Raw genomic sequence first — 24,422 nt, 5'->3', positions numbered from 1 at the left:
GCCCCTCCGTGACTTAAAGGAATATACACTCTGAGCTGTGAACTGAAGATGTTTCATTAGGATTACGAAGGGCTTTCTTAAACTGTATTGTGCATTTTTTATCACTTAAAAAAAAACAGCTAGTAATTGTTTTGTTTTTTACGTTCTGGCAAAATTAGAAATTTCTGGAACTATTTCAGTAACCATGTATTTTGCCATTTTCTGTTGAGACTCTAGGAGTGGAAAAAATATTCTTTTACATTTTAATTTGCTTTTCCCAAAGTGGCGCTAGGCCCCATCAGTAATGCTTCCTGCTTTCCGAATCTACTCCTCAGCTGTCTGGCAGCATCAGCACAAACTCCAGTTAAGAACAGGACTGTGGTGAGTTTTTGGAAATCTGTCCCAGCCGCAAAGGTTCTTCCCTCGGTTTCATGGCCGGGCTGAGTTAGATTCTCAAAGTTGATCAGCATTTTTGAACGGTGGCCGCGGCTTCTGGGGCATTTGATATGTGTATTTTTAGCTGAAGCTGCTTTTGCACTTCTGGAAAAATGTGGAGCAAGTTACTGAGCCAATGGAGGTAAATCAAGTCATGCGTTCACGGGACGGGTCAGAAAACATAAGAGGACCCAGGACCCTTCACACCTCACTCTGGAGGTAGGAGAGAGAGCTGTGGTGCAACACGCTCTGTGCTTCTTCCTAAATACATTAAAGAAGGGCCAAGGGTCAAGGCTTCAGAACGAAAGCAGCGGCTCTGGCTCACAGCAGAGAGGAAGGAAAAACCCTGGGAAGGCAAAGGAGCAGTGGTCACCTGTGCTCCTCCCCCCCATCCCCGCCCCCGAGAAAGCGGGAAGTTAAGCCCCATGGGGAACCCAGCAGGCCTTGGCTCCAAATCACTCACCAACAACCCCATCGAGAAAGCCCCCCACTCCAAAAGGGAGCAACAAAGACATACACTAGTCACACATGGCTTTCTTTCGGGGGGGGAGGAAATTCATTTTCACGAAAAGTCGAAGGTGACAGAGGATGCGTGTGGACAGAAACACAGTAATTTTACAAGTGGCGATGCCGCCCTTTGGTCACAGACCCGAAGTCTGATGGCGGTTCTCCCAAGACCTGTTTCTCTTTACAAATTCAGAGGTTAAAGCGAAGCTAGCCACCGACAGGCAGCACCTAGGAAACACAAAACTGGGCTTCTGAGAACGGTCAGTGGCAGCGGTTAGTCTGAAAGGACGCTGCATTACTCGGGTCTCAACCGAGGACAACCTTCCCCTGATGACAGCCATCAGGGGCGACACCGTGGGAGAAGAGGGTGTGCGTCCTAACAGCTGTCTGTTAGACTGCGAACACCACAGCTGTCCTTTCCCACGGACGGCCTCTGGAGCCAACCGCCGTCTATTTTTAGCATCGACCGACACCGCTGCACTCGGGTCCTCGTTTCTGAAGACTGGCGTTTGCAGAGTTGAGGCTCCCGTGTTTCCACGGGGCGCGTCCTGACACGGGACAGGAAGGGTGCCAGGGAGCCGACAGCGCGAGCACACAACATGTTTGCCTGTGGTGAGGGAGCAGATTCCTAAGTTCTGATTGAGCTGTGCAAAACAGCGGCGTGGTGGCCACGGACGCTCTGGGTTCCAGCAACTCCTACGCACCGAGTAAGACAAATCAAGAGTTTCTCCTCTAGGTCGTCAAAAGAGCAGTCACATATATTATTTAAAAGTAGACAAATATGCCCTATGCATCTTAAGATACAGTGCTACAGAGATGCTGTTTTAAAGACATAGCCTTTCTCCAAATGCTTTAGACTCAAATCCTATGACAGTTTCCTTTTGAATATTAAGAGAAGAAGGACAACAGATTTGTTTTGTTTTTTTTTCGGGCTGCTGCTGGTGTGTGTGTGTGTGTGTGTGTGTGTGTGTGTGTGTGTGTGTGTGTGTGTGTGTGTGTGTTTGTGTGTCTGTATAGAAACAGGGTCTCACTAGGTAGCCCTGACTGGCCTGGAACTTCCTATGGAGACCAGGCTACCTTCAAATCCACAGAGATCCACCTGCCTCTGCCTCCTGAGTGCTGGAATTAAAGGTGTGAGCCACCGTGCCTGACCTCAACAGCACTGCTTTTTTAAAGCTCAGTTTTACAGTAGGGGCCACAGAAACAGCTCGGTCAATAAAGCATTTGCCACACAAGTATATGAATCACTGTTTAGATCCCCCAGAATTCACATAAAAACCAGGCAGATGTAAAAATCCTGTAATCCAGGCACCCGGGAGGCAGAGAGAGGGAATCCTGGGGCAAGGTGGCCAGCTAGTCTGCACTGACCAGTTCTGGCTTCAGCAGGAGAGCCTGCCTCAAAAATCAGGGGACTTACTTTGGGACTCCACACTCCCTATACACACATGAACGTGCAAACACGCAGCCCACAATACACAAACATACAAAAGGGACATCAAGCCAGGCGGTAGCGTCTCAGCCGTTAATCCCAGCACTCGGGAGGCAGAAGCAGGCGGATCTCTTTGAGGTCGAGGACAGCCTGGCCTACAGAGTGAGTTCCAGGACAGCCTCCAAAGCAATACAGAGAAACCCTGTCTCAGAGGGAGAAAAAAAAAAGAAATCAACAACATACAAAAGATAAAAAGCGATTTTTAAGAAGGAAACAGTAGAGGTTCTTCACAGACTGTCACTTGAACCCACTCAACCCTTGGTTTTATTTTATCTAAGCTGTACTGAAGCCTGTGTCACGGCGATTCCCACCATGTGCTGACACCACCTGAGTCACAGAATCATGAGGCTCTAACTCAAAGCTACATCCCACTAACTCGGGGACCCAGGCAAAAGCTTTTCCTAATACCTAGGCTCCACAATCTCAGAACTCCTTATGTGTAAATTAGCCTCTCCCGTTGCTTTATTATGTTAATTCCCTATTCTGCCATCCTCCGTATTTGAAATAGTACTGTTTGAGAAAAACAGAGCAGAAAGTCAAAGGCGCACTTGGACAGCAACACGCGCCCTCTGCGGCCCGCCCGCTACTCCACAGATGTGTCAGTCAGGGTCCTTGGAAAGCTGTGTGGTGGGGAAGAAAGCTCAGACCCAGGGAAAAGCACACAAATGTAAGCAACAGTAACAACTCTTAGGGAGAAAACTGCCCGGGGTGGGGAAACGACTTCAGGGGGATCTACATAGGGAGTATCAAGGGACCTTGGAGACAGACTGAAGGAACTGGACAGATATTTCAAACAGAACATTTTGTCCAACTTTACATTGAAAGGTCTTCTTTATGACAAAAAAAAAAAAAGATGTTACATTAAAACGCTTGTGTCTGCTCCTAAATACAAACAAGGTTTAAAGAACAAAAAAACAGCCTGGCGGTGGTGGCGCACGCCTTTAATCCCAGCACCCGGGAGGCAGAGGCAGGTGGATCTCTGTGAGTTTGAGGCCAGGCTGGACCGACAGCCTCCAAAACAGAGAAACCCTGTCTTGTAAAAACCAAAAAAAAAAAAAAAAAAAAAGAACAAAAAAACGGTAAAGGAGAAGAGCGAGAAGCTTGGCGGGGAAGATGTGTGGACACCGGCGACACCCGTGAATACAGGAGGCCCAGCCCCGTTTCCCTCGAGTCACCACAGAAGGCTCAAGAACCAGCAACTGGCAGTGGGTTAAAGGTGAGGCTCAAAATCCAACCAGCGCCAGGGCTGCACCTCCCAAAACCAGACACCCAGTCACGAGCAGCTCTCCCCCCAGCAGAACACGGGTTTACTCCACCCTGTGCACTAGAAGGCGTGGTCAGAAAATCTGGGAGCAGGAGCTACTCTGATAAACCCTACCCGGACATCCCCCTGTATCTCCTGACTTCATTACGGACAGACTGGAATACAGGCTAAAAGGAAGCAAGGATGGTGGTGTCCTGCTGCTGGGGTTCAAATCCCGGGTCTGACAAGCACCGGGAGATAGTGGACATGTAACTTAAAACACTTTTGTTAGCTACAGGGGCCACTGGAGAGATGGAAGAGGTTAAACCAGAAACACCTGGGATGAGCCCGCCCCTGAGACCTCATCTGCACAGGTTCACTCCTGGTGCCTCCATCTCCCATCCGAGCAGGGTTCCCGGGGGAACAGAGATGGAGGTAGTGGCAAGGACGCAGAGACCAGACACCCACCCACCGCAAGACAAACAGCGGGAGGGTAAGCAGGTTCTCCAACAGGCGCGGTGTCCTCAACAGGAGGAAATCAGACCGGGACACCTACGTTTGTGAGGGAAGGAAACGGAAAGGAAGATGGAGAGAGCGGAATGTCCTGCAAATTTAAATTAGGATCGCAGAAATGAAGAACCGTGGAATGGAAAACCCCCTTAAAATGAAGCATATAAAAGAAAAATGAACAACGAGTAAACCATAAGGAACTTTCAGTCCAGGCTTTGCTACATCGGCACCACTGGGAATTCTATAAAAAACACGGGACTAGGAAATCATCGGCAAGATAGCTGAAGAGGACTGTCTTTTATAAAACTCGGTGTAGGTAAGAAAACAGAGGAAACAAACCACGCCAGAGCACAACACGACGCACAGAGGATCCGACGAGCCTCCAGAAAGGGAGACAGGCTTCATCCAAGCACAGAGGCTTCCGGAAGCATCACAGGAAGGCAGAGGGCTGCCTCTCCTCAGCATGGCTGGAGAATTCTCAGGGGAAAACTCGAGGGAAAATGATGTGCAATAAGCAGCCGGACCAATAGCTCACTGAGTTCAGGAAAGAATAAAGTCCACACTCATAAGGTCTCAACGTGATGTTTTTATGCTCTTCCTTTAAAACGGAGCTGGGGCTGTGACTCAATGGTGGAGTGCTTGCCCAGCATGAACAAGGCCCTGAGTTCTGGGTTCCTTCCTGCACTATTGATTCGAAGAATACTTTAAATTGGCCCTTTGGGGATGATGAGTGATGAGAAAAATCTTCTAGGCCCTTGTCAGTCTCTGCTCCAAATCTTCCAACAAAATGTCTAACCCCCTGCCTCTGTACAACCATGAAGACAAAGCTTTTGCACCATGTCAGTCCTCATGATTGAAAGCAAAACTACGCCATTGTGTCCTGGAAAATGCCGCTATTGTGTCATGGCAAGACGCAGAAAGGCATTGGTGCTGAGGAGCGCCTGCCCTGTCTACCCGCCGTCTCCCATTCCTTCGCTGGATGAACCGCTGCCTGCTCTGCATCTACTAACAGACCAAAGCACGGCTCGATTTCAACTACTCTTTATTGCACGTGTGTCTGTGTACACGCATGCCAAAGGGCAGCTTGTAGGAGTTGTGAGTAGACACCTTTATCCATGGAGCCGTGTCACTGGCCCAATCTGTCAACTCTCTGTATTGTAAGCATCCTCTACGATGTAAGCTAGTTTTTCACTTTTTTAAGGTGGAACTTTTTGGGGTGCGTGTGGTAAGACAGTTCTGTAATTATGTCCCAGGTGTGTGTACAGTGTTTATATTTGAGTCTAGTTCTCTGGCTAGTTACTCTAATAGTATACTTCACAAGACTAGATGTTGTGACAAACCAGTCAATCCCAAGGTAGCTTAGCCATGCCGTTTATCCCATCATTTGATGGTTAACACTTTTATTCAATTTTGATCTTTTTAAATCTTTTGGGTTTTGCACATTTTTAGATATGTATCTTCACTTGCTACAAGAAAGAGAGAGAGATAGAGAGAGAGAGAGGGAGGGAGGGAGGGAGGGAGGGAGGGAGGGAGGGAGGGAGGGAGGGAGGGAGGGAGGGAGGAGAGAGAGAGAAAAAAAGAGAGAGAGAATAACATGAAAAATAAAAGGATCCAGAGACAGATATTGGGGTTCAAACCTTAAGCAGAAGTTCAGAAAAGCAAAGCAGTCAGCCACTGGCTCTAACCACTACCCCAGGCTGAAAGGGCTGATCCTGCTGCCTCTCCTCAGCATGGCTGGAGAAGTCTGAGACTGAATGTCTTCCTGTCCTCAATGTGGCTGGAGCATGTACTGAAGTCCCTGCTTCTATCTTTTATACCCCTCTAGTGATGGGATTAAAGGCGTGTGATCTGTTTCTCTTTTAGAATGATTCAGTCTTGTGCATTCCTGGGTGCCCTTGAACTCAGAGAGATCAGTCTGGCACTGAATCCTGAGTCCTAGGATTAAAGGTGTGCGCCTGGCTTCTATGCCTTGCGGCTGACTTTGCTTTCTGGATCTTCAGGAAACCTTTAGTAAATCATAAATAATATATCACCACAAGTAAGTGTGTGTGTGTGTGTGTGTGTGTGTGTGTGTGTGTGTTACTCTAATTGAGTCTCCACATGTCTACATGCTCTCATATAGAGAGATGGTATGTTGCAAGACCCTCCACCTGGTCACCTACCTCTATCTTTTCAAAACTGGGTAGATTTTTGTCAAAAAGCTCAGGTCATCTGGGAAGACAGAACCTCAACTGAGAAAAATGTCTGCATCAGAATGGCCTATATGCAAGTCTGTGGAGGCATTTCCTTGATGTGGGAGGACCACATCCATGGTGGTAATGCTGCTCCCTGGGAAGGTTGTCCTGGGTTCTCTAAGAAAAATAGCTGAGGAAGCCCTGGGGAAGAAGCCAGTAAGCAACAATCCTCCAAGGCCTCCACTTCAGTTCCTGCTTCTAGGTTCCTGACCATAAAAACTTTAATTTTACATAGCCACTTGGAGAATCTATCTTATATATTTTTATATATGAATATATTTTATATAAGTTATGTGTTAGTACATAAATATATATACAATTTTATATTTTATATAAAATTAAACAGAAAAACTTTCCCATGAAACACTTCTCTCTCCAGATATAAAATACTTACACAAAATGGGAACAAAGGCAATAGCTAGAAAAAATAATTTATTTCTATGAATCATGTAATAGAATAAAAATACATAAGAAATTTAATGAGTCATTTCCAATAACAATGTTTTACAAGTCACTGGAAATAACCATTCTTTGCCTAGAGAGAAGAATCTCTTTTGGTTATAGTGGAATTCACATCTGAAAGCAATTCCTCTTGGCAATCTCATGGAAGCCGGTGCCAGTACCAATCACAACAGAGCATTTTCACTACTGTTGTATTTAAAATGCAACCACTGCCATCAGTTATTACATTCTATTGTATTGATTAGTAAAATACATAAATCAAGGTCCCTTGATTTATATATTTCTAGCATCTAAACTAAGCATGACACAAACTCCATAAATATTGACAGATATCAAAAACCTGCATTGGACGGAGGTGTAGCTCGGTGGAGAGCGGTTGCCTAGCAGGCTAGCATGCACAATGCCCATGGTTCATCCTCAGTACCAGGAAACAGAAAAAGGAATGAAGGCAAGAAGGTGAAGGGGGGAGGGGATTCTGGTCCGTATCCTCTGCTCTGTTAAAAAGATTTGGGTCCGAAATCCACAGAATAGAAGACAAATGTCTTAAGTCACATACATACTATTTTCATAGCCACCTACTTTACCCTGAAACTACATAAACTAAATGTCAGACAAACGAGCTTGTAACCACTTTGTAAAGTGCTTGTAAAATAAGAAGTAGAGATAAAGTGCTATTCACAAGGTGAGCTCTACAGACAGATGACAGTGACAATAGTACATCCGTACTTAATGCCAACGGAACGTGCGCTTCTGAGTCTGAAAACCGTCCACTGGGTGCCACGAATGTTTTACCACAATTTTTAAAGAGGAAGATGGCAGGAAGAGCCAAGAAATCATAAGCACCTGGCTTAGGTTAGGGTCAGAGTTCATGACGACACTGAGGACGACCCCCGCGAACTCAGGGTCACAGTTCATGATGAGACTGGGAATAGATGGCCACGGCCAGGCATGACCTATCCCAAAGGCTCTCTCTAACATCAGTTGACGGTGGCCTCTCTCCACGCGCCCTTCACTGTGCCGTCACGTGAGAATGAAAACTAAACAGAAGTGGGGGTGGGGTTTCTTCCTTCCGAACCTGAAGGATGATCTCCAAGCATCAGAGTTTGATAGACAAAATTCACCTTTATAACAGAATAAATAAAACCAAGTGTAGTGGCACCTTGCCTTGCCAGCAAACTTGTAGTGGTGGACACACCCTTTGGGGGTGGTTTCACACGCAGACATAACCCATTATAAGGTAGAGGAGGGGTTGGCTGGTGCTCTCTTGGGTTGCAGAGAGCAACAGAAAGGGCAGAGACTGCACCTTCCGGAGCAGGAAGACCATGGCGGTTGTTAACTCTTATCTGTGTAAGTGCTTTCCCTAATAAATACCTATTCGCCATTTATCTTGGGTCTGGTGGACTCATTTAAACCCTGCCTTCAATAAAGACCTTATTTCCCATAAGAACGGGCCGGCAGTAAATACCTGCTGGATAGCCACAACTAGGAAAACCTTGCATCGTGAGGTCGCAACGCCCTGCTGAAGCACTGTCAACACACTCACTCACGCCCTGTGGATGAGACATCCCAGCAGGTGTCACTGGGACAAGGCAATGTTTTTGTTTTTTTTTTTATGAGGCAAGTTTATCAGAATTCAACCAGATATATTCATATAGGTGTTTTACAACATATAAATGGATGATAATACTTGAAATTGGCGAGTTCATGAAGGGGAAACTGCAGAAATGAACTGATGATATTTACACACTGGGGGAAAACGGTCTCTTTTCACAGCAGAATTACACGTGACTGAGGTAAACACTGGCAGACAGCATGGCAACAACAGGCCATGAGGGCGGCTGGTGACAAAAGGCTGGCACACGGAAAGTGCCCACACTAAAGCTCGGCTTGTTTCAGGGACAGTGTCACTCTGCCTGCCGGACGCTGAAAAATCAGTCTCAAGTCAACCAGAGATCTTCCTCTCTGATGGCTACAACTCATGCTGCAGGAAGGCACTACAAGGATAGAGACACACACACAGGGGCACACAGAGACAGACAGACACACACACACACACACACACACACACCCATGGACACCCACAGACAGACACACACACATCCATGGAAACCCAGACAGACAGACAGAAACACACACACACACACACACACACACACACACACACACACACACACACACACATACATACATCCATGGTGTCTGTCTCTGTCTGTTTCTGTCTGTCCTCTCCCTCTCCCTCTCCCTCTCCCCTCTCCCTCTCCCTCTCTCTCTCCCTTTCTCTCTCCCTCTCCTTCTCCCTCTCCCTGCATGATATAACACAGACCTGCCAGGTAAGATGTGCTTTCTGGGTCAGAAGTGATACAGCAGTTATGGGAAACAGGCTGCTTTCTGACTGTGTCTGAGGTCTGCTCCATGGAAGGGGGTGGGGGATTTCAAACTTGGGACTATTAAACTACTCAGAAGTCCACGCAAGGTGTGGTGGTTTGAATGAGAACTGCCCCCCGTAGGCTCCTCTATTTGGATGTCTGGTTCCCAGTCGGTGGAAGCGTTTGGGAAGGATGAGGAGGTGTGGAATTGTTGGCAGAGCTGTGGCACTGGATGAGGGCTCTGGGGCTTCGAAGATTCATGTCAGGGTCAGTCACGCTCTTTTCCTGATTCCCGTGGGTCAACGCGTAAGCTCTCGGCTACTGCTCGAGCACCATTCCTACCTGCAGGATGCCAGGCTACCACAATGACGGTGATGAACTAACCCTCAAACACTGAGCAAGTCCCCAATTGAATGCTTCATTTTATATAAGTTTCTTGGTCAGATCAATAGAACAGTAACCAGGACAGATGATCAAGTCACAGGCTCTAGGGTAGTGCCTGTTATTGCTATTTTGAGAAATGATCAGGTTGTGAAGTTGCCCTCGAAACATTGATGGCTGCACCCATGGACCAGGCCACTCTCATCCGTGGTAGGGAAAGCTTCTTTTGCAGGGGACAGCAGTCAGTAGAGAAATGACTAACTGGTGGAAAACTAACTAACTGGTGGATAACTGATGGTTAACTAACTGATGGATAACTAACTGGTGGATAACTAACTGGTGAATAACTAGCTGATGCATAACTAACTGATGGATAACTAAGTGATAAGTAACTAATTGGTCAAACCTACTGCAAATCAGAGACTGAGTGTTCAGCCCTACGTGGGTTGTCATTATCACTGAGCCCATTCCCGAAACAGCGCTCCTCACTATTAGCTGCTTTTAAACACTCCTTGGAGAGACTCAGCTATGATGCTCTGCACACTTATTCGTTCCTCTGCTGTTGGGCTGTAGGCACTGTCCATTAACTAAGAACCTCAGCTCTCCTCAGAAACACAATTTGCAGCTTCAAGTTCCTACTTTGTAGGTTGACTTTTTATTTAGTTCCCTGCTTTCTCTACTCCACGGAAGTCTTTTAGTTTGACAAAGATACTTGAACTCCCAGGTTGAGTGTTCATAACAGTCAAAATATGGGAACAGCATACATGTCCACTAGTGGCAAAGAAAATGTGAGAGGGTTAGCCGGATTGAAATGGAGTTTATTAAATGTTGAAGGGTGGGGAACAATGAGGCCGTTCAGCAGGTAAAGGTGCCTACTGCCAAGCTTGATGACCTGAATTCAACAGGCATGAGCACCATGCGGGCACAGGAGAGCCAACGTCAAATTGCACTGTGCCAGAAATTTGGGTTCAACAAGAGGTTTGCCGCTCTTGCCACAAAAAGGAACTGAGATAACTGAATTGATGCTAATATGGTCCATGGCAGTGACTGTATTATCTACATATATCCCATAATATTCTGTAAAACAAAATACTTTAGACAAAGAGAGAGATCAAACAAAAGAATGATGACTCCAAAATCATAAAGCGAAGTCGGTACATGGACAGAAACACGTCCAATGTCACACAAGTCATGAAAACCAGCAACTAATGGTTTCTTTGGCCTGGGGAGGTATCAGCAACAGAGGTGAGGTCGGGGGGGGGGGAGCAAAGGGCAGATCGCACTGGGGCTCAAGGTAGCCCGTGAGCCTAATTTCCCAGGATCGGCCTTTTTGGGGATCCATGGTCCCCTATCTAGTGGGGAGTGTTCCTTTTAGCTTCTAAAACTTAATTCCTAATGAAAAGTTGTTAAGGGCAGGAGTAAGGAGCAGACAGTCTTAGCAGGTAGACTCGCTCACCTGTAATTCAGAGAAAGAAAATGCAATCCGAGTCTCCGGGAAGTAAGCACATCACAGGGTGGAGACTCAACGCTCACCCCAACTCCCTTGAATCTGATTCCCACCTGAGCTACACAGAGAGGCTAGAAGCAAATCCACAGAAACGTTTGGGGGCACCGATCTGCCTGTCCTTGAATGAATCTCAAGCAAAGAAGGAAGCGAGAGTTCCATTCACATTAATTAACCCAAGCTAGAGCATGCTGTTTCTACAGTCCACATGAAGGAGGGCCAGATGCCCGGAAGCAGAGGGAACCTACTGAGGGGAGGAGTGACGCTAAACAGGCAGTAACAGCGGCCAGCGAGGGAGTCCTCGTTTGCTGATTTCACAGCTTGGGAACCTTTACAAATTACTTTCATAAAAAGGTTGCGATGGGAGATGTCCTTCTGTATGTATGTTTCTCTTATTGGTTGATGAATAAAACACTGACTGGCTAGGCAGGAAGTATAGGCAGGGCTTGGAAATGAGGAGAATTCTGGTTAACAGAGGCATATATGGAGTCACCATGTGAGCCCGGGGACGACAGGACATACCAGGCTTTCTCCGGTAAGCCAAGACCACGTGGAAATACACAGATTAATAGACATGGGTTAATAAATATGACAGAGCTAGCCAGCAAGAAGACCTAGCCACCGGCCAACAGTTTTATAACTAATATTGTGTCTGTGTGTTCATTTGGGGCTGAAGGGTGGCAGGGGACCCTGCCGGGCCAGAAGCCATCATTCAACAAGGTTGAATGGATGTTCTTTTTCAGAGACCAAAGGATAGATAACCTTAGAGGTTGTCTGTCAGTGCCAGTCTGGAAGAAGGATCGTCAGATTCCTCGGTTCGCTCTCGTCTACGTCATGAAAATGAAATGCGCTTGGGTGTTTCTGCACTAGCACCCTGCAATGGGTGTATACTTTGGAGCCTTGCTTTGGGGCAGGATGGCGAGAGGCCCCCCGGCAGTGGGAAGAGTGCTGGCCATGCAGGCAGGCTTGGGGGCTCTCCTGTAAATTAATGTCATCACAGATGTCACCCAATCCATCTACAGCTCAGCTTCCTCTTGGCTGACGGATCTCATTTCTGATTAAGCTCGGGTTTCTGGCTAACTCCTAATTAGAAATAATGCACACTTGTTAACTGGAAGATTTATGGAGACTGTTTAAAGCTGGGATTCTGGGCAAGCCAAGTCCCCAAAGTTCTTCCAAGATCACGATGACACATGAAGCTTTTTCCTACAGAACCCAGTTTCACAAAAAAAAAAAAAAAAAAAAAAAAAACTTGCACTGTGGCCAGAAATGTAAATAGCATGATGTTAGAACTTCTAAAATAACTGAAGAATTTAATTCAATTTCTCTTTAAGCCCAGATTCATTATTAAAATGGAGCAGTGTACCTACATACGCAGACCCTTACTGTTGGACAGAGGAGTGGAAAATGGCAGGAACGGGCCACTCTGCAATTCAGTTAAAGAGGAGATCTCTAACCACGAAGCCCAACCGAGGAAGAAGATGATGGAAAAGAACGGTGAGACACCAGGACTCAAGTCACAACCAGAAATGGAAATTTCTATAGTGTGAGAAGCGGGGAGTCTCCCCCCCCAGCAAGCCTACGGGTTTAGAGAATTAAACTTCCATGTCTTGTTGGATTTCTCTTAATGGTTGTTGATTTAGGCAAAACACAGAGAAATAATTTCCACAACCAGGTTGTTGACAGTGAGAACAGGAGGAATGTGAGACGAACAGACTTTGGCAGAGCAGATACAAACCCCTCTGGGATGACACTGGATGAAAACACAGTGGCTTTAGCAACTATGTTCTGACCTGGAGTTGGTTCTTCTCAAAATTATTAATAATGAAAAATACTTACACAGGATACACAGGATTGCCAGGAAAAAAAATACACTTCTTTGAAAAAGTTTTTTCTTCTTCTTCTTTTTAAGCCACCCAGAGAAACCACATGGGCACAAAATGAAACAGCCCAGTCATTCATTTGTGGAGTGTGTAAGCTTCCCGCAAAAAAAAAAAAAACCTGAGTTGGAACTACTCCTCACGCTAGAAGATGGTGTGTGGAGACACCTGACAGACAGCTCCCCAGAGGCAGACCGAGCACACCGAATAAAGGCCTGCAGTTCAAGGGTGACTTCTGCAATAAGAACTTCAAGTTTCAAGAGACTACCTGTTTCTGCAACCTAGACTTCCATCAGCGGTGGGAGAGACTGAAAATGTGGCCCCTGGGACACAGTGGAGTGCGTTCAGCTGCACAGAAGGAACCACGGAACTGCAGAGCATCAGACTCAGAGGGACCGGGCTGGCACTGCAGAGCAACAGACTCAGAAAGACTGGGCAGGCACCTCTCCTCTGTCCCCTCTCCCCTCTCCCCTCCCCTCCCTTCCCTTCTTCTCTCCTCTCCTCTCCTCTGCAGAGTCTAGACTGAAATTACATGCACCCATAGTGCACGTGTGGATATGAAATCATCTTGAAGGGAGGAGAAGCACAAGGAGAGGGTAATAGAATGCATGCCACAGGGAAGTGGGTGGGGCTGCCAGGGAAGGGAGGAGACTAGTGAAAGTAGGGACGGGGAGAAGAGAGACATGGGGGATGGCTCAAATAACAAGTGTGTGTGTGTGTGTGTGTGTGTGTGTGTGTGTGTACTTAACACAATCTAGAATCATCTGGGGAGTTACCATGCTATCATGCTGGCCTTTGGTCATGTCTGTAGGGGATTGGATTGATTATTAATTGATACAGGAAGGTCCAGCCCCTGTGGGCAGCACTATTCCCTAGGCATTTCCCTGAACAATTCAGAAAACCGTCCTGACTGCGGATGTGAAAGAGAAGCTGAGTAAGCTGATGTCTGGACTTTCTTGAAATGCTACTCTGTAACTTTCAATTGAAGGAAAAATGAACCCTTTCCCCACACCCAAGTTGCTTTTCGTTGGAATGTTTTATCACCACAGGAAAAATTAAGACAGCACAATATGAAACACATACACATAAAATGCCATAATTAAACCCATTACTTTGTATCTTTGTAGACTCACTTAAAAATTACTTTGAAAGCAGTCAAGATTTTAAAAGGTTAAAAAATGTGTTTCCTTTCTTCCAGATAAACAGCTAAATAAAGCTTAAGATCTGGCTCAAAAAGATCCTACACGACATATTTCTGTTGCAATGTTAATAGCATGCGAGTTCCATGTGCAGGGTTGGCCCTGAAACACTAAACCATGTGGTGGCCGGGGGCATACGAGAAATTACGCAAGAGTCTCACAAAAAATAACATTTTTAAGTACATTGTAACAGGGGAAGGAGTAAATCGAGAAACTTACTGTTCAAGAAACAGGGAAGGGAGGGATGGGATACCTGCTGGACGTTGCAACACTAGAAGCAGAGGTAGCTGCTGGACACTGTAACAGGTACACCCAACAAGCGAGGGGAACCAGACACGGAAGGAAGCCAGAGGAAGCGGGAGCCAAGGCTCCTCTGGGGCACACCACTGCTTGGCATAGAACGGAGAGCTTACACAAAAGTCCTTTCGTGGGCAAAAATCAGACAGACAGACAGACACTGGACACAGTGACATCAAATGCAAGCTTACCCTGGACTCGGCGTCCTCTCCTCTCGGGAATGCAGAACGCGAGAAGATACAGCCACACTCACAAGCTGCAAGTCGCATGTGCCTGTGCACGCATCCTTCACCGCTCATGCAAGTTCCCGGCACAGTCCACGAAAGTAGAGGTTTTTCCCTCCTTCTGGCTCCATGGGAGGTACGGACCTTTCTCTTTGATACAGGGACAGAGCTCACTTGTCAGAGCCTATGTAACTTTGAAGAGAGTTCCGGAGAGACAGAGGAAGAACCGGAAAAAGATGTTTCCTGAAGAGAGCGTTTTAACCTGAGCATCTCCAGCCCCTCCCTTCAAAGACCGTGTTTCCAGTGGCCTTGTTAGGCTAGAACAAAGCCTGGGACCCAGGAAAACCCATTCAAACGTCAGTGTAGTTATAAACTACAGCCCTAACCCGGTTAAAGAGATGAGGCCACAGACAAGACGCCTGGCTTGTCCGCATGGTGAGGAAGAGCACAGATCTAAGAGAAGGCAGAGGTGAGACTCACCTCTTCAGCTGAGGGGGACCTGTAACTACCATGAGAGCACATGCCCCGCACACAAGCAGTCCTCACGTGAAGGGGAAGCTTTCTGAGACTGAGTATGCTGGCTACTACAGACATAAAAGCCAGAAAGCACGTGAGGCCCAGAGAGTAAGGTATAGAGCGCATGCAGAGGGCGAATTCTGTCTTGTCTTGCTTCATTCCTTCTTTTTTATTTTTGTGCTGGAAACTAAACCCAGGGTCCTGTGCATGTGAAGCAGTGCCCTACAAATGAGATGTTCCCTGCCCTCTCAGAGCACTTATTTTATATAAAAATTTAAAGGCAGGCTGAAGGAAGAGACTTGCTTTCTATAAAATACACGGTAATATATTAAGCATAAAACAATAAAGAATGTAATGTTGAATGCACGTTTTCTACACAGCAGCAGCAGCAGTTTAACTCTTGGGGCCCTGGAGTATCCATCCATTCAAGGGGAAGGCACAAAAGAGTCAGCAGTGTAACTGCCAAGCTTACAAAGCAGACTGGAGCACAGAGAAGCAGAGTTGAGGGAGGCTCTTACCAGGCAGACAGAACTTGCCAGGTCAGCAACCCAAGCTTAGGAACTGCAGATAGAAGAGTGTCCTGAAACTATGGGCTGGGCACTGAATACTACTAGATAAGGTCATTAAAGGGTGCTCATCTCAGATTAACCCTTGACTGCAAGTACTCCTTAGTGCTACTTCATATTAATGTTTAACGGATGAAGCTGCAGATCACGCACAATTCCGTTGCTTGATGGCCACTGCTTCAACACACAAGGCACGCACAAAGCCAGAGACCACGGTCACAGGGAGAATGACAGGAAACACCACGAGGACACTAGCGTCAGAAAAGCACACAGCAGATCGTGAAGACAGAACCCGGCAGCAGCGGACACCCGAGAAGGTGGAGAAGACGCGGGTTGAGAGCGTGGAGCGAGTTCAAGCAACCCCGGGGTGTGCGTGACTGACAGCCTTTCCAAAACTGCCAAGACGCAGAATGAAGAGTCCAAAGTGTGAGATCCACAAGGCTCGGGCCTGCAGGGGGGACATAAAATAGTGAAGCGTGCACCGCCGCCGTCTATCTAATTACAGACAATAGAACATTTTAAATAATACGGAAAGGGGATACGTCACACACCAAAGAGTTAAAGTGAGAATAAAAGCAGACTTCTTGCCAGAATCCACATGAGCACAAAAGCCGATGGCAAGGTGTCATGCTCACATGTGACGGCTCTTGGGTCAACCTGACTGAGCTGGAAAACGCCGAGCAGACTAGGAATGTGTGCTCAGGGCCTGGGGAGGCACACCCCGGCTAGCAAGCACAGGCACGTGCTCTTTGGTTCCTGTCCACCGAGGGGCGCTCCAACGTGCATTCCCGCCACCTGGATAACATGCGTCACCAGAGTGCTGCAGGAACGGCCCACGCCAAGCACACACTGACACCATGAACCAGGACAGAGCCTTGCTCTCTCCACGTCGCTCTCCAGGTAGTTGTCATAGTGACTAAACGCCCGCAAAGCTTAAGGGGAAAATACACTGGCAGCGTAGAATTCTGGAAGGAAATTGTCTTCAATCAGACGGACAAAATGGGGAAGAATTATCTGCCACAGATCCGCACTTAGCACACAGACATTTCTCATAGAAGAGAAATAAAACCAGGCTGAAACATGGACCTCACAAACAGAACTAACAGAACTAGGAACGCCAGCATGGTAAACCTAGCAGACAGAAACACTTTCAATGTGACCGGCTTTATAAGGCAAAAATAAAAAAACGCACTGTTGACTCACAAAACATAAAATCTGAAGCCCGCAGAACTGTCTATCAATACCACAAAAAAAGATGAACTGACAGCATTTTAGAAGGTAACTTTACTGTACACTAAAAATGCGCAGTATAAGTTTAAGTATATACTACAGACATCTGTATCACTTAATAATTAGCAAAGATATAAGCCAATCAGCCTATAACAGGTATAAAATGGAATTATTAAAGAAAACAACTCAAACACTCTAAGCCAGGAAAAAGAGGGAAAGAGGCAGAGTGTGACACGGGAAACAACGAGTAAATGGCATTCAGACTCAACCAGGTGCCAGATGCACAGAGCACAGCTCATCTGACCAGCTGGGCTCTGTAGACTACAGACTTGCAACGCAGAGTCAGCATCTTATAAAGGAAAGGAGACGAAATTAAAGGCTAAGGACTAACACCACGCGAGCCTTCCTCAAAAGAAAACTAAGGAGGCGTGTAAATATTAGATGGATTAGACCAGGTCAAAGAACAGCACTAAACAGAAGTTAATCGGGGAGGCAGTGTCATCCATGAACGCATGTGCATCTAAACAGCAGGATGGGCAAGTCCATAACCACAGACAAAGGTGAACAGTTCTCTTAGTGGTCAGTTAAATATGGAGGGGGGAAAAAAATGAACAAGCATATAGAAAGCAAACACTATTATCAATGCCCTGATATAGCCAACGTTCCATGGGAGTGGACTCCACTCAACAAGGTCAGATTAGGCTTTCGAGTACGTACACAGTGTTCAAAGCCAGATGATATTCTGAGCCACACAAGTTTCAATGTGATTTGGAGAGCGGACGACACACTCACTACCGTGGCCAAAACACATTTAAAAAAATCAATAAAGATGAAATTCGACAAGTTCTCAAATAACTGAAAAAACAACGTACTTCTAAACAACTCGTCATAAATTGTAAGGGAATCGGAAGACGCTGCGAAGTGAAGAGCCTAAGATGGTAGAGTAAGCTGTGGATGGAGAACAGAGCGCTTTGAAGACAATGAACATGCTAATAGCATGTGCTCCGTTTAGAAAATAAAATAAACAATATAAGAGTTCTCCCATGAGCCAGGCGGTGGTGGCGCACGCCTTTAATCCCAGCACCCGGGAGGCAGAGGCAGGCGGATCTCTGTGAGTTCGAGGCCAGGCTGGACCGACAGCCTCCAAAACAATACAGAGAAACCCTGTCTCGTAAAAACAAAAAACAAAAAAACAGACAAAAAAAAAAAGAGTTCTCCTGTGAAAGCACAGAACAAATCCAGACCAGAAGTCAAAGGTCTCTAGACAAGAAGGGGATGCGGGGAAAAGGAGACAGAGATACAGAAAGAGAGAGACTGACTACAGATTAGCTCACATGATCATGAGGTCTGAGAACTTGGAGACAGCACTGCGGGCCTGAGCAACCAGAATCAAGGAGAAAAATGGACCAGAAAAGTCCATCGGTGGGGAGCAGCTCAGAAGAGTCCATCAGAGGGGAGCAGCTCAGAAGAGTCCATCAGAGGGGAGCAGCTCAGAAGAGTCCATCAGAGGGGAGCAGCTCAGAAGAGTCCATCCATGGGAAGCAGCTCAGAAGAGTCCATCAGAGGGGAGCAGCTCAGAAGAGTCCATCAGAGGGGAGCAGCTCAGAAGAGTCCATCAGAGGGGAGCAGCTCAGAAGAGTCCATCAGAGGGGAGCAGCTCAGAAGAGTCCATCAGAGGGGAGCAGCTCAGAAGAGTCCATCAGAGGGAAGCAGCTCAGAAGAGTCCATCAGTGGGAAGCAGCTCAGAAGAGTCCATCAGAGGGAAGCAGCTCAGAAGAGTCCATCCGTGGGAAGCAGCTCAGAAGAGTCCATCAGAGGAGAGCAGCTCAGAAGAGCCCATCAGTGGGGAGCAGCTCAGAAAAGCCCATCAGTGGGAAGCAGCTCAGAAGAGTCCATCAGTGGGAAGCAGCTCAGAAGAGTCCATCCGTGGGGAGCAGCTCAGAAGAGTCCATCCGTGGGGAGCAGCTCAGAAGAGCCCATCAGTGGGGAGCAGCTCAGAAGAGTCCATCAGAGGGGAGCAGCTCAGAAGAGTCCATCCGTGGGGAGCAGCTCAGAAGAGTCCATCCGTGGGGAGCAGCTCAGAAGAGTCCATCCGTGGGGAGCAGCTCAGAAGAGTCCATCAGTAGGGAGCAGTGCACCTCCTCTGACACAGCAGTCGTTCTACTCAGATTTTCTATTAACTGTATGAGGTTCACTCTTACTGGGGAGAGCACCAGTAAGTAAGTCAAAAACACCCCCAGACACGCACAGAATAATGGTGGACCATGTGTCAGATTACCCCATGGCCCAGTCAACTTCACTTCTAACACTAAGTACCCAAAGTGCACCCTTTGTCAGTCTGCCACCTGTATGCATTCTCCCTGACCATTCTTAGCCACCTGTATGCATTCTCCCTGAACATTCTTAGCCACCTGCATGCATTCTCTTAGGCCATTCTTAGCCACCTGTATGCATTCTCTTGGGCCATTCTTAGCCACCTGTATGCATTCTCCCTGACCATTCTTAGCCACCTGTATGCATTCTCCCTGACCATTCTTAGCCACCTGTATGCATTCTCCCTGACCATTCTTAGCCACCTGCATGCATTCTCTTAGGCCATTCTTAGCCACCTGTATGCATTCTCTTAGGCCATTCTTAGCCACCTGTATGCATTCTCCCTGACCATTCTTAGCCACCTGTATGCATTCTCTTGGGCCATTCTTAGCCACCTGTATGCATTCTCTTGGACCATTCTTAGCCACCTGTATGCATTCTCTTGGGCCATTCTTAGCCACCTGTATGCATTCTCTTGGGCCATTCTTAGCCACCTGTATGCATTCTCTTGGGCCATTCTTAGCCACCTGTATGCATTCTCTCAGTCCATACTCAGTCTCCCACACGACACAATGCAACCATTTGCACAGGACCTGAAGCACCTTCACTCCTCTCCCAAAAGAGAAGGGTAAGTCCCTGACCGATGTCCATTCTTCTGTTCCTTGGGCTCCAGTGACTTACATTATAGCACCAAAAAGACTTTGATACTAGAAGTAAAACTATCATCTCATGTTACACAGTGAGAAACAGAAAGACAGCAAAGATACCTACCTCACCTGTATCACCGACTGGTAACAAAATGCACCTGTGGCTGTAGCTCTTGCCCACGTCTGGCCACCTGCTCACAGCCTGTACTGGTGATTACCATCTCCACTACCCATTCGCAGTCCCTTTGCTAGCGATTACCACCTCCACTACCCATTGTCCCTCTGCCATCAGCAACTGCTTCAGCTGGCGGTGACTACTTACTTACCAGGACAACCCTGATCCCTACTTATAAAGTGCCGAGGCTATAACAGCGCCGAGGCCGTAACAGCGCCGGTTTCTGCAAACCTTACCCACAGAGCTTGGCAGTATGAAGAGCAACCCTGGAGGGTTGAGGGTTGCCTGGACCCTGACCCTCTGTGCCTCCAGTGCAGAACGGCAGCTCGATTTCTCCAGGGCAGGACCCACCCAGGCAGGCATAGTGTCTCCTTTGCCCAGTGATTCAGAGACAGGCAGAGTCACTTGCTCCCGAACTGGCCGGAAGCAAGCCTTAAGAACCTATGCAGCAGAATCACTGCTGTGTCTTCCTGTAGCAGTGTCCCTGTCCTGGGAACCCCTATACCAGCAAGGGTGTTCATGGGAACAGGACACACAAGTCTTGCTAGTGGTGATTAAAGTAACAGCCAAGCTCATCCCCATCTTGGGTTCCAGGACCCTGTGAGCTCTCGCAACGGGAGGGACAAAACCACACACTAGGTGCTGGCAACAAGCAGAGGCAGGTTGGGTTCCTGGGGAACCCTGCCTGGACCCTTCAAGGTTCAGCCACCAAACTGGCATTGTAACTGAGCCTCCAAAAGACCACTCCCCTATTCTACCAAGCCATCTGATTTTGGAAAGCATGGAAAATGGTAAAGTCGGTGAACCTCATAAACCTGGGAGACCAATGCCGCACTCCTGCGGTCATGATGTGAGTTCCTTGATCAGGTTACCATGAAACATGTTTGCTGACCGGCAGGACTGTGCAGAATGTCACAGTAGCGGTTAAGGAACCCTGTGACCCATGGACGGCAGTCTTCACAAAACTGGAAACACAAACACGGGAAAGAACATCCGTGTGACAGTAAGAACTAAACTGCCCTTCCCGTAAGTGGCCCAATGGGACCAGCCTGCCACTAGGTAGCTGGCTGGTCATCCTAGGGAGTGGCACTGTATCGGGGCCCCCGTATTGGTGGGTACACTAGCAGTGGGCACACACAGGTCAACCTTAGTGAGTGGGAACCCATGGCATCAAGACAACCGGGCATTAATCTCTTTCAGGATGCAGACGGGGAGGCTGGCTGGCACCACATATGGATTTGCCCCTGCAAGGATTGCAGACTGCTGCGGAGGTCTTCTTGTCCTGCCACATCCCACAATCATTCTCAGCCCCAAATAAACACACAGACGCTATATTAACTATTAAACAGTTGGCCGGTGGATAGGGCTTTTCATTGCCTAACTCTGTCTTAAGTATTAACCCTTAACTACTAAGTTATGTATTTTTCACATGGTCTTGGCTTACCAGAGAATGTCTGGATCTGTTTCTCCTTTGGCAGCTTCCAGTCTCTCCCTGCCAACCTTTCCCAGAATTCTCCTTGTCTCCTAGTCCCGCCTACCTTCAAGCCTCCGTTAGCCAAACAGTGTTTTATTCATCAACCAATAAGAGAAACATATATACAGAAGGACATCCCCCATCAGCAGACCAGAAAACAGACCCTCCTATCCGCATCACCCCTGATCTCTGCCGACATCGCCCCTGGGAGCACAACTACCCTCAGGATGCTTGCCCATTCGTGTCCATTCATACACATCTTTCCCAGAGTTCTTCCCATCCGTCTCCTAATCCACAAACCACCTAGCCAGACACTGACCACAACTCATAGAAAAATCAGTGCGCACACACACGCCAGCACTTTCTCTTCTAGGCAAAGTGAGTAACTACCACACACACAGCTCACAGCTCCTCTTCTGGAAGGATTCCCCAGAACCACTGCCTACAAGAGTCCCAAAAGGTACTTACAAACAGCAGATAACCACGTTGGTGGGGGGAGCCTTTGTATCACGCATCCCAGGCCTTACTCATTTCTTCCTCTGTCAAAGGGTTAGAAAACTCCCCCATCAAACCACAGGTGCAGGATCTGGGGGTCAGGGGACGAGAATAGCCAGGGCAGTGGGCATTAGGACCACTCGTCCTGGAACTTACTTGGACCTTGACAGCCTAATCACAAGTATGCTCCTTATATTTGGTGGTGTACTGGTGATGAGGTAAGAAAATGAAAGCTCTAGTGTGTTGATTACTTGGAAAAACACTGGCATTCTCCAACACTGGTCTCTCTGTTATGTAGGACAAACGGGAGAGCTGACGGGGACGTGGCAGCCATCACTGCCCTTATTATGTCTTTGAAGTCCTTAGTGATGCGCTGGTCCCAAAGGCGTCCTGAGATGCCGCTTTGTATGTGCTGTCTTCAGCCAGGCTTCAGCCCTGCAAGGGCTCTTTCCTTTGGCCCAGAACTGTCTACTACAGGGCTTCACCCCTCCAACAACGGCTCATCTCATTGACCCAGACAAGGAGTGGGGTCCACAGATTAAGAGTCCAAAACTAGGACCCTATGACAACTCCACTTGAGTATTCCAAAATTGGGGAGATAAACACAGAATGAGTTTGGTGACCCACAAGCCCCACTAGAAACAACTAGAACCAAACACAATGACATTTTGAGTCTCTCAAACTATCAGCTCCCAGTAGTACCCACCCCCCAAAGCTGTGATTATGTCCTTTACCCAGAGCACAGATGCCCTGGGGGGAGGGGGGGAGACCACCGCTCCCTTGGAAAGGCTGGGAGTGAAAATCAAAGCATAAATGTTGGTGGATGTTTGTTTTAGGGTTATTGTCGAAGGAGACCCAGCCTGCCCTTCATTTAGAAGCTGTAAACTGCTCAGGCCTAGAACTGACCGAGGACTGCGATGCTTTTATTATCCTGCCTACAACTTAATTTCACCTGGCCTTAAACTTTCTGCTTATGCAGATCAACTCTTTATTCTACTTCTGGGAACGCCAAAATCAGTAAGACAGGGCCACAGATCTGCAGAAGCCAGACCATTCTGGCTGTCTGGCTCTGCTGCGCACCCTGGTAACCCTCACATCTCATCTTTGGCAGCTGAGTGTTCTGTGTTCGGGTTCCCCAATTCAGCAGCTGCGGTACCCACTGTAAGTCCTGCCCTTAAAGTACACCACCCAGAGTTCTTCCAGGATGTCCGGGCTCCCCCCAAAAATGTATCCCAACAATTTCAGCGAGTAGATGCATCTCGTATAGCCCAGGCTGGCCCTCTGTAGCCTCAATGACTGAACTTTTGACCCTCCCACATGTTAGGATGATACGTGTCATCACTCCCAACCTCAGTGAGTGAGTCTTAGATGACAAACAGGCTCACGTTCCCATTATCCTAAGCCTGCAGATCCCAACTTGGCCGAACCTTCCCATTCTGCTCTAGAAACTGCATTTAGAGCCACATTGTAGTTATCTTGGAGGGGTAGTGGTCTAGTAACACAGTTCTTCATAACTCCCCAAGCTGAAGTCAGAATCCCTGCTTAATGCCTGCATGTCAATGAATTCAGTCTGATCTAACTTTCTTTCCCCGTCAGGCCATACCCTGGCCATCAGTGCCACCATGCACACCTGAGCCTTCTGTCTGCATAAATTATGAAGCTCACACAGTCCTCTCAGAGCATGGCATGTCCTCACAGGCCATGCCTTGTGCTTTACCTTTATGAGTTGACTGGGGCTTCCAGCCACAGACCTAGAGACAGCCTGTTGGTAGGTCCCGAGCAGTCAGCACACCTCGTGTGAGGTTTCCTCAGGGACACATGAAATTAATCCCCTAGGAAGGACAAGGAGAGGTCACTCATTGCAATTTAGGGTTCAGTCTCCACCTTCATCAGGGCTTTGTCCTATTTTCCGGTGTTGTGGAATATTACTTTAACTATACAAAGATGTATTACATTTGTTTCTGTTGCGGAATGTTACTTTATGTAAGGGTGTGTTGCATTTGTTTATGTTGCATTTGTTTAGTTACATAAAGATGTGTTGCTTTGCCTGCCTAAGTAAGGCACCTGATTGGTTCTAATACAAAGTTGAACAGGCCAATAACTAGACAGCAGATGGATAGGCAGGGCTGGTGGGCAAAGAGAATAAACAGGAGGAATCTAGAAGAGAGAAGAGAATGCGGGCGAGAGAAAGATGGAGATGCCTGGGGCCAACCAGCCAGGCAGCCGCCAGCCAACCAGACAAGGGAGAAACAGAAGAAGTAGAACATACAAAATGAAAGAAAGGTAAAAAGCCCTC

At 47.4% G+C, this 24,422-nt stretch overlaps 1 protein-coding gene across 2 annotated transcripts in view; it reads right to left on the bottom strand.

Annotated features, from left to right (window-relative positions):
• Positions 1-24,422, bottom strand: part of Ccdc91 (coiled-coil domain containing 91) — a 167,973-nt gene that overhangs the window by 135,540 nt on the left and 8,011 nt on the right. The window lies entirely within an intron of this gene.

This window comes from Mesocricetus auratus, unplaced genomic scaffold (genome assembly GCF_017639785.1).
Source record: "Mesocricetus auratus isolate SY011 unplaced genomic scaffold, BCM_Maur_2.0 Super-Scaffold_100001, whole genome shotgun sequence".
Lineage (NCBI taxonomy): Eukaryota > Metazoa > Chordata > Mammalia > Rodentia > Cricetidae > Mesocricetus > Mesocricetus auratus.
The sequence above is the reverse complement of the archived record's forward strand: the minus strand, read 5'-3'. Positions and strand labels throughout refer to the sequence as shown.